This window comes from Indicator indicator, chromosome Z (assembly GCF_027791375.1).
Source record: "Indicator indicator isolate 239-I01 chromosome Z, UM_Iind_1.1, whole genome shotgun sequence".
Taxonomy (NCBI): Eukaryota; Metazoa; Chordata; class Aves; order Piciformes; family Indicatoridae; genus Indicator; species Indicator indicator.
The window spans coordinates 83,560,932-83,572,099 of NC_072053.1; positions in this window are offsets into that span (position 1 = coordinate 83,560,932).

Sequence of the window (11,168 nt, forward strand, 5' to 3'; positions counted from 1 at the left end):
GTTCCATGAGGGCTCATCACAAGGGCAGCAAAGGTGTTTACCATTTCCTGAGGCAGAAAGCAGCAGAAAGCATAGTGCCTATCAAAACCCAGTGATGTGGTGGCCAGAGCACACTCCCAGGACATGGGAGAGCCATTTTCTGTTTTCTTCCCTTAAAAGGTTTCAAAGCTACATCCTAACCATGAGGCCAGAGGGTATTGTGTGGCAAAGACGGCCCCACTCTTCATGCTGCAGGTTTTCTGCTGAGCAGCTCATGGTGTGACAGCTTCACAGGTCACCTCTGGATGTGCCCCTGGGGCTGGGAGGGGGCTGAACCCATTAAGCTGCCCTGGAAGAGCCCAGCAGGCGGCAAGGAGTGTACTGGAACAGGAGTGTTGTATGATCTAAGTCCTTTTGTGTCTTTAGCTGTCAATAACCAAACAGCCTTATCAGCCTGACTGACATTGCCAAGCCAAATGTCATCTCAAGCTACAGTCAGTCAATGCCCTTGACAGCCACCATCCCTCCTAGCCAGAGGGAGAGGTGAGCTCAGAGACTAGCCAGGGCTGGCATTTCACAGCAGGCCAGGAACCAAAAAGAGAGGTGTAGGACTCCCCTGTTCACCTGCCAGCTGCTCTGCAGTTCAACCACTGCCACAGCACATGTGCAGAAGCAAACCTGTCCTCATCTACCCCATTCAGAGGCCAAGGTGTTACTTTTAGTCCCTCCTTTCCTGCTGCTTGAGTGCCTGGCTCAGGCACACATCTGCCCCTGCCACCTTGCTTGGGGACTGCAATTCCTAACAGGTGCAGGTGGTAGCTGGAGAGAGTCATGGAATGGTTTTGGTTGGAAAAGAACTTTAAGACCATCAAGTCCAACTGTTAACCCAGCACTGCTAGGTCACCACTGACCCATGTCCCTCAGCACCACATCTGCATAGCTTGAAAGCCCTCCAGGAATGGGGACTCCACTACTGCTCTGGGCAGCCTGTTCCAGGCCTTGACAACTCTTTTGGGGAAGAAATTGTTTTTCATCTCCAACATAAACCTGCCCTGACACGACTTGAGTCCATTTCTTCTTGTCACAGAATCACAAAATGCACTGGGTTTGGAGGGAACTCTAGAAGTCATCTAGTCTCCTGCAGTAAGCAAGGGCATTCCCAACTACATCAGGCTGTCCTGTCACTTGTTACCTAGAAGAAGAGATGACTACATCTGGCTCCAGCCTCCTTTCAGGAAGTTGCAGAAAGCCAGAAGGTCTCTCCTCAGCATCCCTTCCTCCATGCTAAACAACCCCAGGTCCCTCACCTGCTCTTCACCAGCCCTTTCTCCAGCCCTTTTCCCAGCTTTGTTGCCCTTCTCTGGACACACTCCAGTTCCTCAATGTCCTTCTTGCAGTGAGGAGCCCAAAACTGAACTCCTGATTCAAGCTGCAGCCTCATCAGTGCCCAGTCCAGGGGGTCAATCCCTGCCCTGTTCCTACTGGCTGCACTATTGCTGATCCAAGCCAGGATACTGGTGGCTTTCTTGGTCACCAGGGCACTCACCTTCAGCTGACTTCATGGAAGGAATTTATGTTTATGTGTAATATGTGCACGTCTATGAATCGTAAGCGTGTCTTCTAAGGCATGTAAACAGCTGAAAGACTTCTGATTCTCTGTGAGCCCTCCTAAAGCACTTCAGGCAGCTCTTTACACAGAGATCTGATATTTATTTGTGTCCTGTATATACTGCACCCAGTCCAGGGGTGAGGACCCAGCCAGAGGACCTCAGCATCACCACAGCCAAGTATCTGTCCTTACCGTCAGTGCAGCTGAAGCCTGACGCAGCAGGGGCAGCACCTCCCCAAGCTGCTGGACACCAGCCAGACAGCCAGGAGCACAGTCAAAACAACAAGATCAGTGATACACTCTTGATACTGACCATTTTTTGACATCTTGTCCCAGAGCTGTGAGTTCATCCACCCCCCCTGCACACCCAGCCTGGAGGGACTCGTTGGTAGGACGACGCTCCCGTGTGATTGAACAACCTTGGAGCTGAGGTCTGTGTTTATTTGGAGCATTTCTCACCAACAAATCATTTACGCAGGTTAGGCAGGTCTGTGACTGCTGGGTCATGGCTGCAGCGGGGGGAAATGGACCAGCCAGTGGCCCTGGTGAGTAAGGAAAGGCATCACGTAAGAGTGGATCGTCAGTGCAGCTTGGGATGAAATATTGTCCTGGGCTTAGGTTGTTCTCTAACCCAGAAACGCTCCTTTAAAGATGCTTCTGGTTAATGAAACTAAAAATCCCTGGAAGCAGGGATGTTGCCCACATTTTCCATCCATAACCTAAGCACAAATTAAAAGAGGGGGAATTTCGTTTAAACATAAAACTTTGGGGTTTCTTTTTTTCTTTTTCTTTTTCTTTCTCTTTTTCTTTTCCTTTCTCTTTCCTTTTCCTTTCTCTTTCCTTTTCCTTTCTCTTTCCTTTTCCTTTCTCTTTCCTTTTCCTTTTCCTTTCTCTTTCCTTTTCCTTTTCCTTTCTCTTTCCTTTTCCTTTTCCTTTCTCTTTCCTTTTCCTTTTCCTTTTCCTTTTCCTTTCTCTTTCCTTTTCCTTTTCCTTTTCCTTTTCCTTTTCCTTTTCCTTTCTCTTTCCTTTTCCTTTTCCTTTTCCTTTCTCTTTCCTTTTCCTTTTCCTTTTCCTTTCTCTTTCCTTTTCCTTTTCCTTTTCCTTTCTCTTTCCTTTTCCTTTTCCTTTTCCTTTTCCTTTTCCTTTTCCTTTTCCTTTTCCTTTCTCTTTCCTTTTCCTTTTCCTTTCTCTTTCCTTTTCCTTTTCCTTTTCCTTTCTCTTTCCTTTTCCTTTTCCTTTTCCTTTTTCTTTTCCTTTTCCATTTCCTTTTCATTTTTCCTTTCCTTTCTCTTTTTCTCTTTTCCTTTTTTTCTCTCTCTTTTCTTTTTTTTTTTTTTTTTAACTGTGAGGGACTCCTCTGCATCAGCTGATAAATCAGAGTCCAACCTGTTCTCTTCCTGGGGCTTCTGCACCTCTGGCTTCCTGCTGGCTGACACTGCACAGAGGAACTGAAGCAGGAATGGTCCTTGCAGGTAGGCCCCCATATCAACCCAGGCTGGGGATGCAGGGCTGGAGAGCAGCTCTGTGCAGAAGGCCTTGGGGGTGCTGGGGGTGCAGAGCTGGACATGAGCCTGCACTGAGTGCTGCCAGCCCAGAGCCAGCCCTGTGCTGGGCTGATCCCCAGCAGTGTGGGCAGCAGGGGCAGGGAGGGGATTCTGCCCCTCTGCTGTGCTCTGCTGAGACCCCCCCTGCAGTGCTGGGGCAGCTCTGGAGTGCTCAGCACAGCACAGACAGGGAGCTGGTGGAGCAGGGCCAGAGGAGGCCACAGCAATGCTGGCAGGGCTGGAAGGGCTCTGCTGGGAGGCTCCAGGCTGAGAGAGCTGGGCTTGGGCAGCCTGCAGAAGAGATTCCATGACCTGTCACTGTCATTCCTGCAGCAGTTTCTCTTCTGTAGCAAGCTGGAGATCTGCTCAGAGCCTGGGAAATGTGGCTGGAGGATGCCTGTTAACCTGTGGAAAAGCTGCAGCCAGCAATAGGGTCCTGCTAATGGCATGGTGAGAAGCTTGAGCCCTCTACATCTTCTCTCTTCCAAACTCATGTCCATAGCAACCCTTCCAGCATCTTCATTTGTCATCTCTGTGTGTGGTTTCTCAGCTCATCCATTCGTGTTGTTATTGTTTGAGATTTCCTCCAAATTTCTGCTCACTCATGCTCTGATGATGTCAGCTTCTTCCTCTCTACAAGACACAGCCTTCCCCACTTTGATCCCAAATGTCACTTCTGAGGTCATTCCTCCCTCCTGGCCCACTCCTTCCCTCCCTCTCCCAATCATCCAGCTACCTCCCCCTTTTCTGTTGTAACAACTCTGACACAACTGCTCTCTTTCAAAGCCTTCCTTATCTGTCCACACTCAACTAATCCTCTCCAGCCCAGCTGCCCTCCCCCTCTCCAGCCTCTCCTCTCCCCATGGTCTTTCCCAGCCTGCATGGCCCTGTCACATGCCAGTGCTTGGGAAGGTCATATGATGGGTAGGGACCGCTGGGCAAGGCTGTGGCAGGCATCTGCTCAGCATGGGGCCCTGCTAGGTAGCACACCTTCAGCTCCCACCCCATCCCAAGGCCATCACCTGCCCCATGAGTCAGTCAGGTGCTGGATCTGCAGCACAGCACCTACTGCACACCTCAGAGGAGGCAGAGGCCAGGCAGTGGCTTGGCAAATGCAAGGAGAATGTTACAGGCAGGGAGGGGGGTAGTGGGGTCCTGCACCCATACCTAGTGCAGACTGGGCAGGTCTGCTGCTGCCTGCCCCACAGGTCACACCTCCTACATCATGGTCTGCTTGGAAAATGTCACCTGTACTCTGGAGTCATGAGTATTTGGGGTTGGAAGGGACTTTTAAAGTTCATCCAGTCCACAACCCCTGCAGTCAGCAGGGACATCTGCAATTAGAGCAGGTTGCTCACAGCCCCAGACAACCTTACCTGGAATGTTTCCAGGGATGGGACATCTCCCACCTCTCTGGGCAGCCTGGGACAGGCTCTTACCACCCTCAGTCTCAAACATTTCTTGCTTCTCTCCACTCTCAACCTCCCTCTTTTAGCTTAAAGCCATCACCCCTTGTCCTCTCAGAACAAGCCCTGGGAAAGTCTGTCCCCAGCTTTCTTCTGTGCCCCTTGAAGCACTGCAAGGCCACCAGAAGGTCTCCCTGGAGCCTTCTCTCCTCCAGGCTGCCCAAGCCCAACTCTCTCAGTCTGGAGCCTCCCAGCAGAGCCCTTCCAGCCCTGCCAGCATTGCTGTGGCCTCCTCTGGCCCTGCTCCACCAGCTCCCTGTCTGTGCTGTGCTGAGCACTCCAGAGCTGCCCCAGCACTGCAGGGGGGGTCTCAGCAGAGCACAGCAGAGGGGCAGAATCCCCTCCCTGCCCCTGCTGCCCACACTGCTGGGGATCAGCCCAGGATATAACTGCCCTGCACAGAAAAGCCCTCTTGTTTTTTCTGACCTTAGTCTGTCTGGCTGCCTCTCCTTGGACTGGGAGTTCCTGGGATGAGAGTCACCAACGTCTGTAGATCACAAGCAGGAGCATGAGTACAAAGCACTAAGAAATGCCCCCAGCTTTTCTTAATTAATTACAGAGCCACTGATTCTTCCTAGTAAGATCCACAGACTCAAAAACACAATAAATGGCAGAAGTTAGGCAATTAGTAACAAATGTCCAGAGGGTGAGGCAGAGCCCAGTGGGGTGCAGCATCCTCAGGGACAGATTATTCTTCTCCATCTTCACATTGCACATGCTCTAACCACATGTGATAGATGTCCTTTTCATGGAGACACCAAGGAATGAGACAGGATTGAGGGATGGGGTAACTGATGGGTTCTCAACAGGAAATGTGCACGGGGTGGGGGGAAAATTGACATGAATAATATGTCAGTATAAGTAAACCCAACATCTGAGGACAGCAGAAGGCTCCACATACCTCCATGGATGGCTCGAGGCTTTCCAATGTCTGAGGCAGATCCCAGCACAATGCCCTGCTCAGATTTGAGACAGCAAAAGGTTCAAAGGGGAGAGGAAATGAAAAGCAGGGTGCTGGAGAACAAAGGATACCAACCTACATGATGCACAGTCCCATCTTGTGCTCCTTATTTCTGTGCCACAAACTGTTGGTCATGCTTTCTTTTTTTCTGAATAACAGAAGATGCTGCATAAAGTCTCTGTGGTTTAAAACATCATTCTCCTCTAATGTCAGACGTAGCAAAATACAGCCAAAGGATCTCCAAAGCACCAAACTGACAATCAGGACACCAAAGAGAGGAAGAGGAATATCCATAAGCTGTCTGACCTAACAGGCCAGGAAGTATAAAAGAATCCCAGCATGATGGGAGTAAAAAGGAACCTCTGGGGATCATCCAGTCCAACCCTGCTGCTAAAGCAGGGGCATCCACAGCAGCTGGCCCTGCAGCACAGTGCCCAGGGGGTGTTGGGATCACTCCAGAGAAGAAAACTCCAAAACCTCTCTGGGCAGCCTGCTCTCACAGGGAAGAATTTTCCCCTCATGTTCAGATGGAACCTCCTGGATTCCAGTTTTGCCTCTGTTGCTCCTTGTCCTGTCCCTGGGCACCGCTGACAAGGGTCTGGCCCCAGCTTCTTGCCCCCCTCCCTCTAGCTCTTGTTGAGCATTGCTCAGATGCCCTCTGGGGCTGCTCTTCTCCAGGCTCAACAGCCCCAGGGGCTCTCAGCCTTTGCTCCTCACTGAGATGCTGCACTTCCTGTCAGCATCTTTGTAGCCTCCTCTAGACTCTCTGCAGCAGTTCCCTGTCTCTCTTGAACTGGGGAGCCCAGAACTGGACACAGTACTGCAGATGTGACCTCACGAGGGCAAAGGACATGTGGAAGAGAGCCTCCCTTGACCTCCTGGCCACATTCTTCTTAACAGACCCCAGCACACCATTGGCTTTCTTGGCCACCAGGGCACACTGCTGGCTCATGGTGAACTTGTTATCCACCAGCACTCCCAGGTCCTTCTCCATGGAGCTGCTTTCCAGCAGCTCAACTCTTCACCTGTCCTGTGCAGGAGGTTATTCCTCCCCAGCTGCAGGCCCCTACAGTTGTCTTGGTTGAACTCCATGAGGTTCCTCTCCACCCAGCTCTCAGCCTGCCCAGGTCTCACTGACTGGCAGCACAGCCTGAGGGCTGTCAGCCACTGCTCCCAGTGCTGCACCATCAGCACTGCCTGAGGCTCCACTCTGCCCCTTCACCCAGGTCATTGGTGAAGATGTTGAACAAGGCTGCACCAAGTCCTGACTCCTGGGAAACACTGCAAGCCACAGGCCTCCGACTAGAGCCTGCACCACTGATCACAATCCTCTGGGCTCTGTCCTTCAGCCAGGTCTCAACCCTCTCTGCCTACTCATCTGATCCACACTTCTGAAGCTTCCCTATGCAGACATTATGGGAGACAATGTCTAAGAATGTGTTATGTGAGATTTGCAACCATCAAGCCAGGGTGCAAGGGAGCAATGATGGAGAGACCTTCCTGATATGTTTTGACAGATTTGTACTAAAGTAAGTCATAAATTAATTTAAGAAATCAATCCTTTCCTTTCCTGTAGGCACTGGGAAGCTGAGCAGGATGCTCAGATTTCCCTCGCTTTTGGTGTCCATCCAGACCTACATGGACACCAAAGACCATGGTAAGTTTTAGGAGAAAGAGGAGCTGTCAGCTTTCTAACTATTGTGCCAAACACCATGTTGCAAGATGTTTTAGCTGCCAATTGCCAGAAATGAGCCCAAAGACAGAGCTGTGCCCAGGTCTGACAGATCCACCTATGCAGACAAGGAGAACCACTGCCTGCTCTGCCAGCTCTTGTGGTCTCCTCTCAAGCTGCAGTAGAGCTGACTATTGAGTGCACTTTATCAAGGGTGCTACCACATCCATGCCAGACTTGAGCCAAATATTCCTGCAGATCTGAAGAAGAGGCAGGTGAATAAGGACACACACTCTAAAGCAATCCTTAAACCAAACAGCCACCCTCCAGCCTCCTCTCTGGACTCTCAAGCAGCTCCAGGCTCCACTTACAGTAAAATGCAGAGGAGCAATTTTAGTAACTCATTAATTTTCTAATCTTTCCCCTTTTCTTACATGCAGCAGAGTTAAAGCAGAAGCATTGCTGAGGACTCAGCATCCACCATCTGACAGCTCAAATGAGCACAAACTTTTGAGGCATTTCTCCAACCAATCCCCCACCAAAACAGGATCTCAGAATGGAGCAGAAGGAAACATCCCCCTGGCCACCCAGTGCCAATGAGCTTGGCTCCAAGTCCACATTCAAGCCCAAACATGCTCAGCATTCACGGAGCTTGGATGGAAAACTGTGGGCTTTGGGTAGAGGCATAGGAAGAGAGAGTAAATCTGTCACTGCCCAGCACAGACCAAAAGAGATCCCTGTCTGCAGAGTGGACAGAGCGGGCCCACCACCCACCACTGGGTCCTCTGTCCAACACAATGCAGGCAACAGTCTGGATCCATCTCACATAGCAGGGAACGTGCTGGGAATGGCAAGCTGCTTGTCCACTTGGAGATGGGGAAGAGATGTCAGGACACACTGAGCCCTGCCTGGCCTTCAGCCTCTGCTACTGCACAGCTCTGCTCTGGCTGCAGATGGGGTAAGATAACCTGAGGGTCACAGCCCGTTCAGCCAGAGCATTCCTGGGGACTAATGCAAGGCATGGGCAGGGGTGAAGAGAGACCAAAACCATCCTGAAAAATCACTTCCTGTTGCTCAGACATGTGTGGCACAGTGGCACAACGGAGTGGGCAAGAAGTTTGTCCTTGTTGAAGAGTGGTCCAGCTGCAGGAGCCACCACAGGGAGGGGGTTGCCACAGCCTTCTGGAAACCCCTGTGAATGGTGATGCCCAGAGGCAGGTACAAACTGTAACATTCCTCCCTGTGTGACAACAAGAATTAGGCATTTGGCAGGAATGCAGGGATTTATTCTTCAAGGACCACCGTATCCGTGAGTGCCGCAGCCCGAACGCCGCACCAACAGAGCATGTGCTTGATAAGAACCCAGGAACAGATGCCAGCGGATTTAATGTGGGACAGGAGGCCCATTGCAGGTTTGCAGACTGCTGGCAGGGTCAGCTGTAAATATTCCCTCACAATCAAAGGCATTCATCTAAGGATTACATGCTGGGGGCTTTGTGGTAAAGTAAATTTGCAACTAACAGGACCATTAATAGTCAGACAGTTTAGTTGGCTCGCTGGCTGCCATTTATTTCCCCCCCACAGTCATTTTTACTACATCTAAATACCATGGGGATGTGGGGCTTGAATGATGTGGCCTAAGAAATCAGCTTAGAAGAGGCAGGAGAAGGGGTTACCTCCAACAAAGAGAGCTCAACAGGGATCGAAGGGGGCTATCAATAGTGGATAATGCCACTGAAGCATGTGAGCTGATTTCATAACCCACTGGAGATTAGTCCCTGCTGTAAGCAGAAGGATGTGAAGTATTGGTCCTGTAAAGTGTGTTTGGAGAGGGGCTGGATTTGAAAGGCTGAGGAAAGGAGAAGAGACTTTGAGGAATGGCTGTGAAACAAAGACACCATGGCCTGTGTTCACCCCTCACAGGACAAAAATATCCTGAGCAGAAAACGAGCCATGTAAGTAGCATCTCCCCCCTCTGCAGTCAGCACTAAGCATGAAATAATTGGTGCTGTGGTGGGATGATGGTCAGCCAAGTCCTGAAGAGGCACAAGGGGATGCAAGGATTAACCTGGGATGTTATTTCACCACAGAGCTGCCTCTTCAGAACCACAAACCCACTTCTCCAGGGCCACAGACCCACCTCTCCAGGCACTACAGACCCTTTGGGGTGCAATCCCTCTTGCACACCCATCCACTGTGGGGGTCCTCCCATGCTCTTTGGCTCAGCTTGATGCACCTGAGGTCACAGCCATTCAAGCAGCTCTTCCCTCTCTCCTTTTATTCTCCAGTCCCATGTCCATCCCTCCTCCCTCATCAACTCAGGAAGAAATTAGGCAGAAGGAGCCAAGAGGGAAATGAACACCAATCCCATTAAATTCTACTGCCTAGGCTGTGTTTTATAATTGAAAAGAAAAACTGTTTTATAACTTAAAAAAAAAAGAGAGAGAGAGGAACAATCCCTTTCTCTTCCTTCCTTCTGCAAATCCTACTCCCTCTTTTATGGGAGAAAGAGAATGAAAATGGAGGGGAAAAAACACAGGCAGGAAGAATGGTGGGTGTGTAAAACACTCTCAGATTTCTAAATGTGGAATTAAACTTCTGCAGCATCACAATAATCCATCCCCGACAGTAACCTGAAACCATCCAATCAGTTTTTGGCTTGTGCCAATGAGGAACACTTAAGAGGAGCATCTTTAACTCTTCTTGTGCTCTTGCTCTCAGTAACAAGCACCTCACAGACCCAAAAGACACAAGTTTTCCCCATCCGGAGGGCTCACTGAAGCCAAATTCTCTCCTTCACTCCTTCCTAGCAATGTGAACATGATGGGATGCAACCTTAGCTGGGAATACTCCATAAATCCCTTCTGCAGACAGAATTACTCTACCTCTGCAGGTCTTTAAAGAGGTTCAAGTGATGGTTGAAGGATTTTCCCTTTTCCCTTCTCTGTGGTGTGGCTCTTTCATGCTTCTTGCTGAGATTTCTGCAAGCGAAGGAGGTGTTGGCAGGAGAATTTTAAAGACAGGGAAATAGAAACATTCAAAACAATTATCAGAGAATTATTTAGGTTGGAAGAGACCTTCAAGATTATTGAGTCCAGTCATTAACCCACTACTACCAGGCCATGTCCCTCAGCACCATATCTGCATGGCTCTGAAAGCCCTCTGGGGATGGGGACTTCACTACTGCCCTGGGCAGCTTCTTTCACATCTTGACAACCCTTTTCAAGAAGAAATTGTTCCTCATGCCCAGCATAAACCTCCCCTGGTGCAACTTGAGGCTGTTTCCTCTTGTCATATCATTTGTTCCTTGGGAGAAGAGACCAACCCCCACCTGGATCCAACCTCCTCTCAAGGGAGTTGTAGAGAACCCTCAGCCTCCTTTCCTCCAGCCCAAACAGCCTCAGTTCCCCCAGCAGTTCCTCACAGGACTTGTGCTCTAGACTCTTCACCAGCTTCATTGCCCATCTCTGGACAAATTATTTTGCAAAGGGCTTCTGACATCAGACTCCTTGAGCAGAATGTTGACAGCCTGTTTCAGTCAGAGATGATGAGTTCCTGCAGAAGACACTGACCATAACTCAGGTCTGAGATGTATGGAAAAGGCATTGAAAGGGTCTTATTGCTGGATTCATGGACATGGAAACCTCTCAGATTAAATGCTGCTGCTGCTGAAAAATCCTGCCCCAAGATCACCAGTAGACTCCAGACCTTTAAATACTTCAGCATATCAATTTAAGAATCATACAGAGCTGAGCTTTTTCCTCCTAAGAAAGAAGCTTCAGCTTGTGTCCTGCCTGCCTCCACATCTTGAGGCTCTGCTCTGAGCCACTACGTTCCCTGCTGAAGAAGAAACTCAGCCTCAGCTACTCAGCACCCACCTGCAGGGAGTCTGTGACTACAGATGAGTGGGACCTTTTTCTGTTTTGTGATTTCAAAA